Below are 20,082 nucleotides of genomic sequence, written 5' to 3'. Positions count from 1 at the left end.
GAAATACAAATTCTTGGGCTCTGTCCCAAACCTACTAATTCAGAATCTCTGGCTGGGGGCCAGCAATCTGTGATTTAACAAGTCCTCCAGGGGACTCTGACACACCTTGAAGTTTGAAGACACCTGCTCCACAGTAATGAACATGGACAAACTACAAGTTCATGTAACAATACAGGTAAGTACTCAAAGCGTAATATTGCAAGAAAGAAGCCAGAGTCACAAGAATTCAAATTGTATATTCCACCTATACAAAAATTGTTTTAAAAAAAAGATAGAACTAAATTGTTTAGGGATACAGAATCGAAAGGAAAACTATTAAGCATAAAAGGAAGTGTTTAACATTGTCTCTGATAATCTCTTAGTGATAATCGGTGATTTTCTCTAGGGGAGAGAATAAGGTGTTATTATTAGGAAAAAACATTTAGGAGCCCTCTGTTGAAAACATTCTATTTCTTGATCCAGAAAATTATATACCTTTTCATTATATAATTTATAATACATATAAACAACATATTTTCTATACACTTCTTTGTACATGTATATTTCACTATATATTATATATACCACATTGTATAATATATAACTTATAATTATATGATATATTATATTTAAATAGAAAAAAGCAAATAGGAATATTGGTAACAAGTAGAGTCAAATCCAGTAAAATTTATCTGAAAAGAGATAATCTGGAAAGGACCACAGCCCTGGGAAATAGAATTTAAAAATGCATTAAACTGAGTTATATTTGAGAGACGTGTATCTGTTTTATTCATGCTGTGCCCCAGTGCCTAGGGGCCTGTTTGGCATACAGTAGGCACTCAATAAATATTTGTTGAGTGAATAACTGAAAGCATGGAAGTACATGTCAGGCAGCCAGCAGGAAGTGAAGCAGAGTTTCTTCTGGAAAATAGAGATGGAAGGTATTCAAGGAAAAGGAGAAAACCAAGATGCTACAGGCACTTTGAGAGGAAAGAGTTTAGGAAGCAAACTGAATGGCCCCCCCGGGGAAAGACATCAGTTGTGACACTAACATGCAACTGAGGTCATCTGTCCCCTAGCCTGACAGTCCCCAACCTTCTTGGCACCATGGACCAGTTTTGTGGAAGACAATTTTTTTCCACAGACGAGGACGGGGGTATGGTTTGTGGATGATTCAAGCATATTACATTTATTGTGCATTTCATTTCTATTATTATGTGATAATATATAATGAAATAATAAAACAACTCACCATAATGTAGAATCAATAGAAGCCTTGAGCTTGTTTTCCTGCAACTAGATGGTCCTATCTGGGGGTGATGGGAGACAGTGACAGATCATCAGGCATTAGATTCTCATAAGGAGTATGCAACCTAGATCCCTCCCACGCACAGTTCACAACAAGGTTCGCACTCCTGTGAGAATCTAGTACCGACACTGATCTGACAGGAGGCGGAGCTCAGGTGGTAATGCGAACGATGGGGAGTGGCTGTCAATACACATGAAACTTTGCTAGCTCACCTGCCACTCACCTCCTCCTGTGCAGCCCAGTTCCTAACAGGCCACAAACAGGTACTGATCCGTGGCTCAGGCACTGGGGACCTCTGCTCTAACCACAGGCTCAGAGAAGCAGGAAAACATTTCATATCCCCTCATTAATGCAGTGAGAATTCTGAGACCCTCCATACCTCCTGGAGAGGGGCAGTGCATCTTGCAAGCAGGATTTTGCAGTCATGGAGAAAAACTAGAAAGAGAGAGAACAAGGACAACTAGGAAGAATACATACACTGAGCCCCTGAAATGGCACCAGATGAATTTGGGGAAACTCCATTACTTAAAAAATAAATGGAGAAAGTTGAGCATGAAAAGCCCCTATCTCTCATATTGTATCAGTGTGTCTTTAACCATTCACTTCCCCTGGTCTGACGCTTGCAACAACAGTCTTTATGCCCAGGCGGCGATCCTGCCCAGCATGGACTCACTCATCGTCTTTAGCCCTAGCCCAGTCTCTTTCCTTTCTCATCACAGAACTCTGAGAACACCCTGAGAATCTGGAGGTTCCCCTTTCCTTCAATTCCTCACACTCTTCTGGGAACACATTTAAGAAGATCCCACAAAGACTCTTGCTCTCTGAAATCCCAAGAACACTTCTCTCCAGCACAATGACTTTGACATAGGAACCACTTTTATTTCCTTGGACTTGGCCAGCTTTTCAGAATATGTAGACAACTGACTCCTCATTCTCTCATTGCCTTCTCATGGTCAAGTCATTTTGCTCAAGCAGCACAGGCCCTGTGAATTTTCTCTTCGTATATGACATTGATTCTAACTTATTGAGTTATGCCCGAGGAACCCCAGCTCTCTCCTTTAAGTAGAAAACGAGCAGCTCTGTGTGTGGAGCTCAAGTTTACTTCTCTGCAGAATTCTACCCACAAATCATTTTGAACCTAATTCACCTCAAAATGAACAAAGCAACAAAAGAGCAGATCAGCGTCTTTCCCAACACTCTTTCACAGCAGGTTTTGTTTTCCATCGAGTTGAGCTAATCTCACACATCTTCAGCATACCTGTCGTGTGGTCTACGGGGATTGGCAGAGACTTTCCGGATACATGGATTTTTGTCTAATGTGGCTGTGTGACCTCAGTCAAGGGAAAGAGACAGGACCGCTTTACAGTGTCTCATTATGAGAACATAAGAGGGTGACTTCCTAGGATTCTCTTCCCGCTTTGAAAGGTTCTGCTGGCATTTAGATTTATAGTTCACCTTCTTTGGGGATTTTTGTTAGTCCAATATTCTTCCCAGACAGGCTGCAGTGTTCCTATCTGAGCCAATAAGTGGAACTTTGAGGCGCGTTAGGGGTATTTAAAACAAAAGAGAAAAGAAATATGAATCCCAAATATTTCCACTCGACAACCCATGGCAGGCAGACACAGAGTGCTTCAAGTCTCGCTTGACAGTCAGTGCAGGGCTCACGCTGCGCTTTTCTCCAGGTGGGAAGTCACGTGTTTATATCCAGTGTGTGTGTCCTAAATTGTTAACTCATCATGCATAGTCCAGGCACAGGCATTGTTGTGATTCTCTTTGTCACACGGCAATCATGGGGCCACACAAAAGTAAGGGCTTCTTAGGCTGGGCACCTAGTCCCAGCTACTCTGGAGGCTGCATTGGGAGGATAGCCTGAGCCCAGTTCAAGACTGCACTGAGCTGTGGTGGCACCACTGCACTCCAGCCCATGCGAGAGAGCGAGAACCAGTCTCTAAACGAAAAACAAACTTTAAAAAGTAAATGCTTCGAAGGGGGCAGTGAAGGGAGGTGAAGGAGGTCTGGAGGGAGAGCAATGTGTCCCGCATCCCAGAAAGTGGGCGTCGGACCAACACTGAGCCCTCTGCTGCTGTTGCCCACATCCCCTCCTTCTTACCCAGACCTTCCCGCCCTTCTGTCCCAACTTTAACATTCTGCAAGCCCCCCAGGGGCTTCACTTTTAAGACCACCTCCCACGATGTAAGATCCTAGAATTCTCAGCATTCGTTGGCCCAGAAGAGCACAGGCCATAAAGAAAAATGAGAGAGAGAGAGAGAGAAAGAAAAAAAAAAAAAAAAAAGCAGAAACACAAAAAGCACTTAAAATGATTTCTGGTTCCCATCCAGACGTCCATCATCAGATATAAATCAGACTCCCCACAGCATGCTACTGTCTGAGTTTTTTACAGGCCTTAAGTGATCACTTTGGAAAAGCCATCTAAATATGCTCACGTTTTAACCTGCATGAGCCTATGTTGAAAGCTACCCACGTAATGCAGCGCAGTCACATGCTGCCTCTTGCATCACGACTATGTCACTCATGTATTTCCATGCCCAGGGGAACTGTCCCAAGAGTAGCAAAGGCCTTTGAAGTTCTAAAGAAAACCAAAATTGCCTGAACTGTTTATATTTGGATTGGCCCCAGCAAAGAAAAGCTTTCACTTTTCTGTTATACTCCAGAGATGTTGCATCCAAAAAAACTTTCCGAGGGTTCTGGGAGTCCTGCTAGGGCACCTGATGATAACATCCTAGTGGAACAAACTCCAATAGGGAAGAACGTTACAGCGATTCCCGGAGGCTGATACCAGGCATCTCATGCCAATTAAAATCTCTCAGCAAATTCATCTAATTGCAAGGCATTCTCCTTCCCTGACCTGTTTAGTAGCATCTCAGCCTGCAAACACAGCCTTACTGAAATCACTACAATGTTTTAACGTGCTTTGTGGAGCTACAGAATTTCCCAGTGGGTCAGTAACTGGTGTATATTGCTTTATATTTTAACAGTCTCTCTACAAATTCAGAATCAGAAGCCAAATATATTCATCCTGCGGTGATTTGCTTATTGCCTATGAATGGCACTTAGACAAGAGCAACAATGCACTTTTCACTGAAACTGGTTTGATTTCAGTGTTCTGGCAAGCGCTTGGAAAAACCCTCCTGCTTCATTCCCAGTGCATAAATCTCAGTCCTGCACTCTCCATTTCCATGAAATGAGAAGGGAAGAGGGGAGGAGCTGAGCTTCATTAACAGGTGGTTGGGTTTGGAAGGCGCATTGGGTTGCATTCTTTCACCCTCCCTTTTCCTCACTCAGTTCAAGCTGGTAATCAGGGGGAAAGTTGCTCTAAAATGCAAATGGAGTGCCTGATAGAAGGGGCTGCTGTGAGGAGATCTCCATGAGAAACACGGCTTCTGCTACAACAGTCAGCAGAACCCCGGTATTGGATCACCGTTCCTTTGAAAGATTCGAGACACACAGAACCAGTATGTCTTCGTTAGACTAGAAGCTCATTCAATGAAATCGTTTGGCGTTAAATCAAGAGTGGCTTTAAAGCAAGACTGGATGGCCCCACATGGAGCTGCTTAACACAAGGCGTGTAATAAATAAGGCATGAACGACTGATCCCAGCAGTGCTCCTACCAGCCAGACACTGGGTGTTTTGGAGGAGCATTTCTTTATTAGCAACCCCATCAAGCTCATAAAGTTGCCCAGCAGTTTCGCCACTCTCTTTTTAAAATCCTGTCAGTTTCCTTGGGAGGCAGGCTGAAGTTCAGGACACATGCGTTTGGACTGAGAGCCTCTTCCACGGTCTGATGGCACATACCTCAGTGGCATGTCATCTTCTTTCTTCTCTTCTCTCCCCCTCCTTTGGTTAAGTTTGTCCACTGTTTCACACTAAATGTATGAAAGAGGTACTGGATCACCATGCCTTTCTTCCCTCTAGGAAATCCCTGTTCAGGCTTCAGGATCCAGCCCAAAGGCAGCCTTTCCCAGCTTTCCCCTCCACTGTTGACTGCTCCTAAACCAAGGAATCGAAGCCAGTAGCCACGGCACAAGGCCAACGTGTTTGTTAGTTGTCGGGATGTTCCTGGAGCGCTTCCACTGTATATGCATAATGTCTAAAATTTGAATTTGAATTAATATGTCTCACAAGCCTCATGCAAGTGGCCATTCCTCTGACAAAGAAAGTAGCCTAAGTAGAAAGTGTGGTGGAAAACAAAGAGGCTACAAACCAGATGGTAGCAGATGGAAGAGAGAAGAGGCAACAGGCCTCAAGACTCCTGAGGGCAGAACTATGAAGACGGGAAGTGAGTGAAGTGGTGCATTGGGCTTGGGAGAGGGGAGGGCCCAGGTCTCGGACTTGGGCAAATGGGTATGTGGCACAGTGATTCTCTGAGAAAAGGAACAAGGTGGAGTGGATCTGTAGAGGGAAATAATGAGTTTTCTTGTATTCAAATTTTTTGGCTTTCATAGAATTCTACTTTCAATTCTCAGAAGAATGAGGCTGTAAATCATTTCTAAAATTAAAAATCACAATATAGAGATGGTGCCATTGTGTTTGAAAGCAACCGTTGTCTCTGCCAGGCTGGGGTAGACATTCTTTCAGAGAAGGCACCTTCTCTGACTTCAGGGCAACTTCGTTCTCGCTCAAGTCAGAATCAGGAGAGGGCAGGACTGAGAGCTGGCGGAATGCTGTTTTTGGAACTCTGTGTTATAGACACATTCCTTTCTCCGCCAGCTTCCTTTGCTCTAGCTATCACAAGTGCCAGGTGTAGCCTGCTTTCTGAAACTGCAGAGATTTTAAAGAAAGACCCCGTGGCATCTTCCAAGACTGAATGCTAGCTGCTCTGAATGCAGCTGTCCCTCGGTCACTCTCAGTCTTGCCCTTCAGGCATTTCAAAGAGCTCCTTCTGAAAGCATTCCATCCCTTTGTTGCTCTCGGCCAAACTCGCCAAACTCGCTTTTTGGCTTGTGAGTGTGTGCTTTTCTCTATGGAGCTGAGTCATGGCCAGCCTGGAGCTGCCCCCTCCCCTACCACCCCCGCCTTCCCTCCGCCCGACAACTGGTAGGGTGATTGCGTTTAACTTAACTCAATTCTCACCTAAGTGTAGCCACCTGTCAGGACTCCCATGAATCTGCAAGTAGCTTTTCCATCCCTTAGGGTACGCAGAAATTCCCCTTAAAATGCTCCACCCAGAACTGACAACGTAATGCCATGAGGTCTGTATTCTGCGATGTCATTAGATGTGGAGGGAATAATGGGTGGGCTTGCTTTGTCACAGTGGGCTTAAAAACTCCAGCTCTAAGGACTGACTCATCAAAACCTACATCTCCAACTCTTCTGCCTGTCAGTGTGTCAACTTGGGCAGGAAACTTATTGTCTCAACAATTGATGTTCTCATCTGCACAGGGAGATTAAAATCGTACCAGCCTCAGCCTCACTTTTGTTGTGAACTAAAAGAAATGATGAGTGTAAAGCGGTTATGCAGTGGCCAGCACATAGTATGCGCCCGGTTAACAATCGTTGTTATCAAAATGTATGTCCCACAAGCTACGTCAAAATGAGCTTCTAAAAATTTGATTAATAGGTTCACATATATGGTTTGATAGAAGAAATAGACCCAGTGTTCCATGGATCGGTAGGGTAATTAGAGTTCTCAATAATCTATTGCACATTTCAAACTAGCTAGAAGAGAATAATTCAAGTGTTTCTAGCATTAATAAAGGACAAATATTGAAAGTGATAGATATCCCAAGTACACCAATTTGATTCTTACAAATTACATGAATATGTTAAATTATCACATGTACCCCCGAAACTGTGGCTATCTACTATGCATCAGTTAAAAATAATAAATAATGAAGGGGTCACAATGGAAAGGCATTTCTACATAGAAAAAATATCCATTGATCACTAGAATGTTAAATGTACATTTCACTTCTGTTCAATGATTGAATCATACGCTATTGGAAAAACTTGAACCTGAGTTTGGAATGTTAGCGAGGAGTGACTTAAATTAGTTGAATATTCAGAGCTGGTGACACAGTTCTGTGTATATATGTGTGTACACACACACACACAGAGGATCAATAGAAAGTCTGCAGTTCATTCATGCCACCTCTTCTGCCTCTCTGGATTCTGTAGTTCTGAGCCCAGAACAGACTACGCAGGACAGGAGCATTAAACCTGAGCATGGGGCCTGACAAACAAGGACCCTCCTGGCGCTCCGATCACTTAACCTCCCCAGACCTTGGGTTCTTGGGCTGTAAAATGACCTGTATGGCCTCTCCCATCTTAACACTCTGCCGTTTCAGGAAGACGGGTTTTAATTGCAAGTAGTAGGTAGCGGTGCTCAGACTTTCTTTGCAAAGGTCATGCAAGGTGTTTATTTAAACACAAACTCCTGGAAACCATCCTGAGAAAAGGATCATTGTGGACCTTGGTGCCCTCTGAAAACCGACTTGAAGGAAGGAATCAAAGCTGCATTGGCCCGTTGTCCTCAGCACACTGTTCTCCGCACCTGAAATGCTTTCTTCCAGGTGCCCCTGCTCACCTGTCGCCTCTTGAGCCCCACATCGCTGCCTCCCACACGCTTCTGCTATTGTCCTCTTCTAGATGTGGGTTTTTCTGCTTTTCTTTTGTACTTTTTTTCCAGTTAGCTAAAATAATAAGCCACAGGATTAGAAATAGGTGTATTACTTCAACAACTAATTATTTTCCTGAAAATGAAAGCTGGTGGGTCTATTTTAAGAGTTAATTAGCTGACAGGGGAACCAAATTTACCCTACAGTGCATTTCAACCTGCATTTCAGAAAAGTAATAGGGAATCACCCGCCAAGTTTCAGTGAATCCGTGAAAGCAGAGAAGCAAAGTGGGCAGCCAGTGCACCCAGGCAATCAGAATTCACCAGAGAGCTCATCTAATTTTTCTCAGGGAGAGTAATAATAATAGTAATAAAGATTTCCTCTCATTTAATGACCATAAGTCATCTTTCTCTCATTGCCATACTGTAACGGCAGCCATAAAGGATGGCAGGCTCATGGCTGCCGGAAGCTGCAGACTTCACACAAGTCCATGAGGGAGCTTGGAGCTGTCCCTTCTGGTGAGGACTTAACAGAGGCCACCTCTGCACTGCAGTCTGACAAGCGCCCAGAATCCTGACGTGTCATCTTGTTAGAAGGGGTCTCTTGGGTCTGTGCCCTACCAGGTGACATTCTGGCATTGCCCTGCTCCCTGGCTGAAGTCTCTATCATTCCTTTCCATTTTGGGGAGACATTCAGCCCACCCCAACCCCTTTGGACGAGTTGCTTTAATCTGTGCAGAGGCGTCACAGAACTGGGTGGAAGGCATTCCATCCCTGCCAGGTGACTCCAGCCAAATGGGCAGCCTTAGTGACTGCTTCTACCACACAGCCAGCATTACTGTCTGCTCCGTACCACCCTGTAATGGGAACAGGCCACTGCAATGATCTTATTGACAAGGGCACAACTGTCACTCACCCCACCACAATGGTCTACTTCACAGAGGGAAATAATAAAGTCATTATCAGCTACATTTGGACAGACTCATTCTTAACTGGGGCCATGCCCCAGCCTTCCAGTGGTGTTCTACAGTGAGCCCTGAGTCCCAGCCCTTGCTGCAGTTCATCATATATTTCTCACTACACATCAACATAATTCTGAACGTGAATCTCATGTGTGCCTAATGGAAAGGATGGTGCTGGATGGCCAGGCAGTTGGTCCAACTGCAGAGACAACCATTTAGTCTTCCAAGAGGGCAGAATGGGGCTGAGTCTGAGGCAAAGCCCAAGGCCCCATGCCCACAGCCTGGACCTTCTCTGGCAAAGGTCAAATGCATTCCACAGGCTAGACACAGCAGTCAAGCAAGAATGACCTGGAGAAAAGGGCACTCCCTCTCTGGCCTCAGTTTCCCCTTCTGTAAAGTCAGAGGATTGCTACTCAAAGTGTGATCTGTAGACCTGCAGTATCAGTGTTCATAGACCATAAGCAAATTCCTGTCCCACCCCAGGACAGGATGACTGTCCTCTCTGAACCTCAGTTTCCTCATCTGTAAAATGGAGCTAAGACCACTTCTTACTTTGGGGGTGAAAAACGAATGAGATAACATATGTCAGTACCCGGTACAGTGAGTGTAAATGCTCAATAAATGGGACCAAATGAGCTAATCTTTAAAAATACCCACTTCTGACTTGGTTTGACGGCATGATTACGGCATTCACAATGGGATGTGGGCTTGCAAATGTCTGCAACCCTCTCCTCCGGCCTTTATACTTCAAGAGGCCAGTTAGAGTTAGAATCTCTGTAATTGATGTAAGACTCCATCTCAGCTTTGAGAAACTCAAACATAAAGAAGGAAGTATTTCTTTTTTCAGAGAGTTGTACTTAGGAAAGCCAACCGGCTTCACCTTTCCCCCAAAACGTTATTGTCTGCACAGTGGGACCTGACCCAGTGGGCTGTCGTGGAGGAACAGCAACACCCGCTGGGACCCTGTTCCCTTTGTGTAAACAGAGCAGCTCCAAACCGCAGCCCTCCTGGGCCCCCTAGCGGCGGCAGGGATGGGCACAACGTTCAAAGATCCGGCAAAGCCCTCAGGAGCGGCCCTGGCACAGGCGGCCCAGGAATGCCGGGCGGTTTTGCACCCTTCAGTGCCCCCGGTCTTCGGAAAGGTTGAGCCCCAAGGCAGGGGCGCTCTCCCTGAGTCGGGACAGGTGCAGTGACTCTCAGCTTGTAACCTCCTACCCCTGTCAGCCCCATCCTGAGGACACAGCCAAAGCCCCAAACTATGATTTGAGTATCAACAGTATCCCCAGATGGTAATACAGAAAGGTGGAAACGCAACGGCTTTGGAGTCAGAAATACTTCGATTCCAGTCTTGGCTAACCTACTTACTAACTGAATATTCTTAGACTAGTTACTTAATCACTCCAGGCCTCCATCTTCTCATTATAAAACAGGGGTGACAGTGCTTCCCTCATAGGGGAGCTTCAATTATTAAATGACAACATGCATATATATGTATGCATATAAAATTTCATACCGCTATAAACCAGAATATAGGTTTATCTATCAATGAATACACACACAGAGAGGGAAGGCACCTGGCCCTTGGGAAACACACACTTGTAGGTACTGATTACCATAACTACCCAGGCGAACACACCTAAAAAAATTGAAAAAGTGTTTTTGCAGTTTTCATGTTTAGATCTGAAACAACCTGTTAGTAAACCTAGGACCTGACTTGTGGGAATTAGCCTTGGATACAGGAGGCCTGGGGCAAACAACTTTTCTAGTTCTCTGACTCTACAAGTGCGATCTCCTCAAGGGAACTTTAAAAGCAGCCCTGAGGATGCAAAGGCATAAGATACAATGGACTTCCGGGATGTGGGAAAAGGGTGTGGGGGAGGGGGATGGGGGGAGGGATAAAGGACTACAAATTGGGTACAGTGTATACTGCTCGGGTGAAGGGTGCACCAAAATCTCACAATTCACCACTAAAGAACTTACGTAACCAAATACCACCTGTTCCCCAAAAACCTATGGAAATAAAAAAATAATAATAAATTTTTTAAAAACTAAGCAGCCCTGAAAGGAAAGGAAATCACAAAAGAAGAGCTGTGAGTATTTGGATGCTAAGAGGGGAGTAAGTGACCCAACTTGTCTTAGGAAATGGGATATCGGGTTTGAAGCTATGCAGGTGCACAGAACTGGGGAATTTTAATTAGAAGCTAGACTCTTTCCTTCTTGCTCCTTCCCAGCTCCCTGGGCCACTGCCCAAACAGGGCTCAATCTAAAGTCCGTGAGTCAACGACACGTAGTAAGGGTGTCTCTTTGCCAGTCAGTAGAAAACCCAAAATGTGGATAAGATGCAGGTGTTGGCCAGGCGCGGTGGCTCAAGTCTGTAATCCCAGCACTTTGGGAGGCCGAGACAGGCGGATCACGAGGTCAGGAGATCGAGACCATCCTGGCAAACACGGTGAAACCCCATCTCTACTAAAAAATACAAAAAAAACTAGCCGGGCGAGGTGGTGGCGCCTGTAGTCCCAGCTACTAGGGAGGCTGAGGCAGGAGAATGGCGTAAACCTGGGAGGCGGAGCTTGCAGTGAGCCGAGATCCGGCCACTGCACTCCAGCCTGGGCAACAGAGTGAGACTCCGTCTCAAAAAAACAAAAAAAAAAAAAATGGAGGTGTTGATACAATCCTCCTAAAGTCTGTCCTTTGGTTTTGCTAGAGAGATCCATGATCAATAATCTATTCTCCTAATCCATCCAACAAGAATCAACAACCCTTTTTATCTGAAGGAATCACTAGATGGAAGAACACAAGCTAAATCAACACTATCTCTAAAATCTTTAGAAAAATAAAGCTATTAATTTAATCCAGTGAAAAGAGTATTGAGCATATACTAGAATAGGAAGATGTAGATAAAATCCAGTCCTCGAGAAGATCACAACTCAATTGACGAGAGAAACATATTTACTCCCTAAATCAACAGTATAAAATAAATGCACATTTAGAGGGACAAAACAGTACTAAGGAAACATTAAGAAAGGAAAGGTTCCTTCAAATTGCATTTTGGTGAAGCTGCTATATGCCAAATTTTGTGCTCCACAAAGGAAAATAAAAATGAATCAGATTTCTTCCTCGGCTATGAGGAGTTTTGTATCTCTCTGGGAAGACAGATGTTTAGGAAACAAGTTATAATCCGATGTGATGATGGTAAAGCAATGTTCAGAGACTACAAGAAGCACAGGAAGGGAGAGGCATGTATCCATGCATATCAGGGAGGGCATCCTGGAGGAAGCGGCCTTGGGGTAGGTGGGCAGTGGGGGTAGGGAAATTGACTGACCAGCTCCTAACCTTTGGGCATCATCTTAAACCCAAATGGTGATGTTTAACCTCATGATATTGGCAATGGAGTCCAGAAAGTCTTCCACTACTTCAGGGTTTAACTCTGTTAAATTCTTTATTCAATATTGCTAATATTAAGCTTTGGTTCTCTGAAGTGGTTTTATCTTCCACTGGTCAAGAGTTGCCAGAGCTAAAATAATTTCCTCTTATGCTCAATCTGTTTGTAGAAGAAATGGTTGATATCTACTTTCTACAAATCATTATCTTAATGGAGTGTCACAAGACCACCATCCTTTGACCACATTCTCTTAATGAAGATGGAAAGCATAAATGGATAAAACCAAGCACTTCTGTTCTGGTATTGCCAAAACTAGTCAAATGGTGTTGCATAAATTGGACTTAAGTATCACTTGTCATATGGGTGACTGGTAGAGGTTACCAGGGTATGACAGCTGTCATGAGGAGGGCTCCCAATCAGCAGGCTGGGAGAGGCAGAAGCTATTCCTGTTGCTAGAGCTTTCTTTACAGATGCTGATACTGAATCTGGAGGTAGTTCTTTAAAAGTTTGTTTAAAAGTGGCTCAGGAGTTCAAGACCAAGCGGGAAACATGGCGAAAACCCATCTCCCCAAAAATACAAAAATTAGCTGGGAGTGGTGGCGTGCCTGTAGTCCCAGCTACTCGGGAGGCTGCGGAGGGAGGATCACTTGAGCCCAGGAGGTCAAGGCTGCAGTGAGCTGAGATTGCACCACTGCACTCCAGCCTGGGCAACAGAGTGAGACCCTGTCTGTCTCTCTCTCTCTCTCTCTCAAACACACACACACACACACACACACACACACACACACACACACACTCATGAATGAAAGGCATCATTCTGTGTTGCAGTTACCAAGTGCTGTCCCAGTGTACAATATAAAGTTCTAGTTCTTCGTTATCTTAATTATTTTTTCTTTTGCTTCAACAAATGACTTTTATGGTTGATCGATATCCATGCAAAACACTTTACTTTAAAAAGCCCATATGGATATTAATTTTCTTACTTTGACATAGAGAGTAAGGAAATGTGCAACACCAACATGCAAATATTAGCAGAATTGATTCATTTTGTTTTGAGCTAGAGTCTGTTGTGATTTTGCTTTCAACCTGCCGAATATTTCACTTTATTGTTATCTGCCCAGTTTGAATACCAATCCTTTTTACTTTTTAGGCAATATGCATATTTTAATGATGAAAGCATTACATGTTGACTGTCAAATATTATTCCCTACATTCAAAAACTAAACACACACAAAAAAAGACTCGATGGGGAAATGGTGGATTTGGAACTAGGGCAGGCAACCTTCAAGATGAGCCTGGAACTCATTGTCATTCCAGATGTGAGGAAGTGCTCAGCACAATGATGAGAAGAGCGTACAGAAACCAGCACAAAGGGCTCCCATTGGCCATGTCATGAAGGGGATCCCAGGGGCCACATCGGACAATTTGAGCAAGGAAATAGTGATACTATCTCCTAAAGCAGAAATCCGTGAGTCTATGCTGAGGTAAGTAAATGAGTAAATAAATGGAAAATGGAGAATGTTTTCTTCCTCCATCAGTGGAATACAATTGATTAATCATTGTAAGAATTCAGCCAATGATGCTGAATTGGTGAGTGAAAGGTCAAGAGAAATGCGATAGTCCACACTCTCAGTACGCCTCCATGCTGTCGAGGAAATCTGCAGGTACCTCTTTAACCAAGTGATCAAGGTTAACTTCACCAGTAATTCGACAAACTGCAACCACCTAATGTGTGGTAGGATGCATGATAGGAACACATTGTCACTTCCGTGAGATTGCCGCCAAAATTGCATAATCTGAGTCTAATCATCAGACAAAACCAAATAGAGGGGCATTCTTTAAGACAATAGGCCTCTAACATGCAAAAATGTCAAGGCCTTGAGAGACAAGAAAAAACACAGAAGACATCCAGCCAGAAAGAAACTAAAAACGTAGGACAGCTAAATTCAACGTGTGGACCGGATTGAATCCTCCTACTAGAAAGGACATTATTGCAATGATGGGAACCTTGGATCGAGTCTGTAGGTTCGATTATAATACTATATTAATGTTAATTTTCTGATTTTGATGGTTGTATTGGCATTATGTAGAGGAGTGTCTCAGGTTGTAGGAACTATTTGCTAAAGTATTGGGGCTCATGGGCATTGTGTCGTAACTTAACAAATTGTTCAGAAATAAAGCTCTTTGTACTAGTCCTGCAACATTTTTGCAAGCAGGAGATTATTTCAAAATAAAAACAAAAAAAGAGATGATAGGACTCTGAACAATATAAAAAATAAACTTTCAGAGGTGATAAGGGAATTAAAAAAAAAGACAAAATTTGTGACAAAATTTGGAAGCCATATTTGACACAGAATGTATCATTGATGCTGTTTAAAATTAACTCAACAATGTTGAGACCTAACATCGACCATTTATCTGTGGATAAAGCAGTGAAAAACCAAACAGATAAAATAAATGTGCAAAACAATTACATGAAGAACAAATAAAAGAAAACCAATATGTTCAAAATTGTTCCTGAAGAAGAAAATAAAACAGAGGTAACAAAAAATATCCAGTTTTACTATGAGAAAACTTTCCAGGAAAAAAAACAAACAAACAAACAACAACAACAACAAATGAATCTGTAGATTTGGAAAAAAGGAAAAACCCCATCCTACCAGTAAAATTAATAGAGAATTCATTGCTTAATTCAATAGAAAAGAAGAATCCTTCAGCATCTCGACATAATAACAAATCACCAGCAGTTCAGAGAAAATTTCAGCCTCAGGTACCTCAGCAGGACTGGATCCCACAAAAGAATGAAGCTATGCTCGCACAGTAGTAACAAAAAAAAAATGGTTTGCAAGTATTCCATGTCAATTTTACGAGTCATCATTTATTGGCAAGGAAAAAGAAAACATTCCTACCTTTCCAAGGACTGAGGATACAGGCGTCACATGGGGTATATACGCGAAGACTGTGGCAGAGTCTGCTGGTTGTGTCTCCTGCTTCGTCAGGGACGGGACTCTGAAATGAGGAAGGCACAGAGCCAGCCAGACTTAAAATGACACTTTCCAAATTCCCTTTCATTCAGCTGTTGCCATGTTGATCAAGTTCTGTCCAAAGGAATCCAAGAAGTGCTGTGAGGGGTTTCCGGGCAGTTTTTCCCAGGGAGAAGCCTGTCCTCCGTCTCTCTCTTTCTTCTGAGGAGGCCAGAGGGCTACCAGTCTAGATCTTTAGGACTTAGTTCACGAAGGCCCAGTCACAGCCCGGGCCTGCCTGCTTCCAGACTTCTTTTGGGAGAGAGAAATAAACTCCTATCTTGATTAAGCCTCACTTGTTTTCTGATTTCAAACACCTGCAATAAATCGACCCCAAAATGACGCCAAATGAAAGATTAAATCACAAATGCGGAAATCATTTGTATGAAAGAAATCATAGTGAACATTGAACTCTATTAAACATAAGATAAATTGGCTGGGCACAGTGACTCATGCCTGTAATCCCAGCATTTTGGGAGGCCGAGGTGGGCAGATCACCTGAGGTCAGGAGTTCGAGACCAGCCTGGCCAATATGGTGAAACCCAGTCTCTACTAAAAACACAAAAAATTAGCCAGGCATGGGGGCCGGTGCCTGTAATCCCAGCTACCTGGGAGGCTGAGGCAGGAGAATCACTTGAACTCAGGAAAGGGAGGTTGCAGTGAGCCGAGATCACACCACTACACTCCAGCCTGGGCAACAAGACCTAAACTGCATCTAAAAAAAATAATTAATTAATTAATTTAAAATTAAAAAAAAAAAAACCATAGGTTAAATTAAAACAGTTGGGGGTAAATAGAGTTAAAATGCCATGACATGCTATTATAACATTCTTGAAATAAAAGATAAATAATGTATAAATAATTTGATGATTGTGGATTGGGATAAAATCCAGACTGTGTCAGCAGGTGGATGCAGCCAACTGATGAATGCCGGTTAGAAAGAGGAGATATAAGGAAAATGTGCTGATTTGTTCATCTTTCATGGGAGAAATCAATAGATTCGGTTTCATTTTTAAAATGGATGAATTAAGGAATATGGATTTAAGAATATTACTTGATATGTCTGTGTCAGCTAGGATTAGGTTTAGCTGATACTAAAAGAACACCAAAATTGTAATGGTTTAACACATTAAGAGATTTACTTTTTTTTCCCCTCAAATAAACTGAAGCTAGAGATAGGAAGTCCAAGGCTACTTCAGTTCAAATTGGTATAGAAATACAGGCTTATTCTGTCTGTTTTTCCTTTCGGCCTATGGTATTTATCTCAAAATCATCCCATGTTCATAAGATGGGCATTGGAGCTTCAGCCATCATGTCTGCTTCCAAGCAGAGAAAAGAGAAGGAAAAGGGAGAAACGTTCATCTAAGTTGTCTTATATCCCATTGTTTACACATAAATGCAAGGGAAGGTAGAAAAATACAGTCTTTTGTAGCCAAGCATATTTATGTTCCTCAACAAGAAGAGGGTTCTGTCAGGGAGGAAAACGAGCATGAATATTGAGAAGTGTGAAGACCTATACAGTGGCTGCATAGTCACCAAACTAATAAGAGAGAAGTAAACAAAACTCAGAAGATGATTTAGCAAACTGCAAATATACGTTATTTCTAGTAGTTCCACAATGTTAAGGGGAAAAAAAAATGGATTGCTGAATGCTATGGGTTGAATTGTGTCCCACAAAAATTCATACACTGAAGTCCTAACCCCAGTGCTTCAGAACATGAATTTATTTAGAAATAAGGTAATTGAAGATTTAGTTAGTCAAGATTTCCTTTTTGATAAGACACATTTCCTTTTTTATAGGACTCACCAAGGAGGGTGAGTTCCTAATCTAACATGACTAGTGTCTTATCAAAAAGGAAAATATGGACAAAAACATACACACAAACACACAAAAAGAACGCCATGTGAAGAAGGAGGCAGAGATCAAGTGATGCTTCTGCAAGCCAAGAGACGCCAAAGATTGCCAAAAAGCCACCAAAAGCTTGAGAAGAGGCATGAGACACATAGTCCTCATAGCCTTCAGAGGAACCAACCCTGCCAACACTTTGATATTGAACTTCTAGTCTCCAGGACTGTGAGAAAATGAATTTCTGCTTTTTAATCCACCCACCTATGGTACCATGTTATGACAGCCCCAACAAATACACTGGGGATCATTGTTTTTCTTTTTACAAACTTCTGCAGGTTTGACTTTATAACTTTTTCTTTTTATAAATGTATAAAGTTTATTTTATATATTCATATCTTTTATAAACAGAATAAAAATAAAGGTGTTTTCTAAATAGGATGAGTTTGGCAATTTTCAATTTTTGTTTTATTCTATAAGTTTACATTTCATAGGAATCGTTGGCCTAAAAATGTTGAATAAATTTAACAGTGAAGCTATCTGGACACGAAACATGTCCTTTAGAGAGGACTTTTTTGTTGGCACATTTTCCAGGTCAATTCTTGTTTTTAATTTTTAGAAACAATGATCCTCCCTAGGAAAGCATCTGTTTAAATTAAAAGGTGGTGGTGGTGGTATCGGCCTGGTTGTTTTATTTTCCCAAATCCACACACAAAAACAGAGCACTTAGTTGCCCAAACCAAAAAATCTGTGGTCAATTTTTACAGTAAAACTAGGTGCTAAGGTATCTCCACAGACTCCAAAATAAAAGTAGATGGGGACAAATTACCTCCCACACAAGACAGGCCTATCATCAGTGTTTGTATGGGAAAGAAAGGCAAAAAGGAAGATCCAAGAACAGAATCCAATGGTAGTCCATAGGTGTCCACGGGAAAGGAGAGGGGTTGGAGCTGAGACCAATGGATGAATCCAGGAGAGCGTGCCCACTCAATGACAGTGAGTGCCAGACCCCAGGAGTCCCAGCAAGGCTACACCACAGTGACCTGGGAACTCATAAAACTGACCCGTTCTGCCCTCCCCTCCACCAGGGAGAAAATGCTGGAAATGCAATCAGAATGAGAAGGACAGAGAAACCATGCATGAAGGAAGGAGAGGGGCTCAATAAAAGAAGGGAGGGGAAGAGAGACAGGAGACTGCAGAGCCCAGACCACCACTCCTTTTTACACTAGGGGAAACTGAAGAGGAAGCTCTTTAACGTTGCAAAGGATGCCTGTACAAGGTTCTGAACGTTAAGGAAACTTATTTCACACAAAGAAAACTGGGTAGAAAAGTATCTCAAGTAACAAAATTACTTTAAGAAAACTACAAATATGGAGCAGAATAACAACCCTACCATGAAAAGACACCAAAAACACCAAAACTATAACTATTTCTAAACCATCTAAAAATTTAAGAAAAAAGTAAAAGGCATTTTTTAAACCCACGAACCATAGACAGACACATTCAATAATGAGACAGTGGAACTCAAAAACAATTAGAATTAAAGAAAAACATTTTAGAAATAAAGACTAACCTAGAAGGAACACAAGAAAAAATAACAACACACAACACCTTAAGAGTAGAAGAGTGAAAAAAAATCAATCATAATCCAAAATGATAAATAGAAATATTTCAGAAAAAAGTGAAAAATCTTGAAGATAGGCAATAAAAATTCAGCATATGCTTAAAAGGAGTTCCCCAAGGAAGAAAGCTAAAGAAAAGACATATAACAAATAATAAAAACTATAGTTCAAAGAAACTTTCATGAAACAAAAACTATTTGAACCCGCATACTAAATACACTGAGTCCTACAAATACCACCCGAGAATAACCATAGTCATTTACTATTAAAAGTACTTAACTTATTTTAAAAAATCCGTTGGACATGTAGGCAAAAGTGACAGGTAAATCCAGCTGAGCTTCTGGATCTGATGGGGGCTTAGAGAACTTTCGTGTCTAGCTAACGTATTGTACATGCACCAATCAGTGCTCTGTGTCTAGCTAAAGGATTGTAAACGCACCAATCAGCGCTCTGTAAAATGGACCAATCAGCAAGATGTGGGCGGGGACAAATAAGGGAATAAAAGCTGGCCACCCCAGCCAGCAGCTGCAACCTGCTCCTTCCCCTTCCATGCTCTGGAAACAATGGTCTTTTGCGCTTCACAATAAATCTTGCTGCTGCTCACTCTTCGGGTTGCCACTACGTTTATGAGCTATAACACTCACTGCAAGGGTCTGTGGCTTCATTTCTGAAGTCAGCAAGACCACCAATGCACCGGGAGGAACAAACAACTCCCGAGGCGCCCCCTTTAAGAGCTGTAACACTCACTGGGAAGGTCTGCCGCTTCACTCCTGAGGTCAGTGAGACCACGAAACCACCAGAAGAAAGAAACTCAGGACACATCTGAACATCTGAAGGAATAAATTCCGGACACATCACCTTTAAGAACTGTAACACTCACCGTGAGGGTTCACAACTTCATTCTTGAAGTCAGTGAGACCACGTACCCACTGGAAGGAATAAATTCCGGACACAAAAGGGGTCACTTAACATATTAAGAAAACAAAACTAGCTTATTATCAGATTTTCTACATTAATGCTTTAATCCCTGAAGAGTGGAATAACATAGTTAAGGTTGTCAAAAAAAAAAAAAAAAAAAAAAAGCCTAGAATTTTGTAAGAATCGGCATATCTGATCTTCCAGTATAATGTACACTTGAGTAACTCAGAGACTATTGCTTCCATGAAAACTTCCTAAGGACTCTACCAGAAAACAAGCTTAGGGTAAACAAAATAACTAGAGAGACACTGACTTAAGTATTAGTTAGATTAAATATGTAGTTACTTGGTGGAACAAGGTTAACTGAGGCTCAAAAGGGAGAGATCACAGTCTGTAATGGCCATATGATCTACGGCACAGATGTAGGAAAAGCATGCACAAGATGGGGAGAATGGGCATAGCAGAT

General features: G+C 42.4%; 1 long non-coding RNA gene across 1 annotated transcript in view; it reads right to left on the bottom strand.

Moving 5' to 3' along the window:
• Nucleotides 1-6,491, bottom strand: part of LOC105464179 (uncharacterized) — a 66,723-nt gene extending 60,232 nt beyond the window's left edge. The window contains exons 1-4 of the long non-coding RNA XR_011607290.1: nt 6,381-6,491; nt 5,103-5,173; nt 1,501-1,723; nt 1,232-1,289 (exon numbers count right to left, since the gene is read on the bottom strand). This is a non-coding gene — a long non-coding RNA (uncharacterized lncRNA). The remainder of the gene's footprint in view (nt 1-1,231; nt 1,290-1,500; nt 1,724-5,102; nt 5,174-6,380) is intronic.
• Between the last annotated feature and the right edge of the window lie 13,591 nt (nt 6,492-20,082).

The sequence above is a fragment of the Macaca nemestrina genome, chromosome 8 (genome assembly GCF_043159975.1).
Source record: "Macaca nemestrina isolate mMacNem1 chromosome 8, mMacNem.hap1, whole genome shotgun sequence".
Lineage (NCBI taxonomy): Eukaryota > Metazoa > Chordata > Mammalia > Primates > Cercopithecidae > Macaca > Macaca nemestrina.
This window is presented reverse-complemented; position numbering and strand designations above follow the sequence as displayed.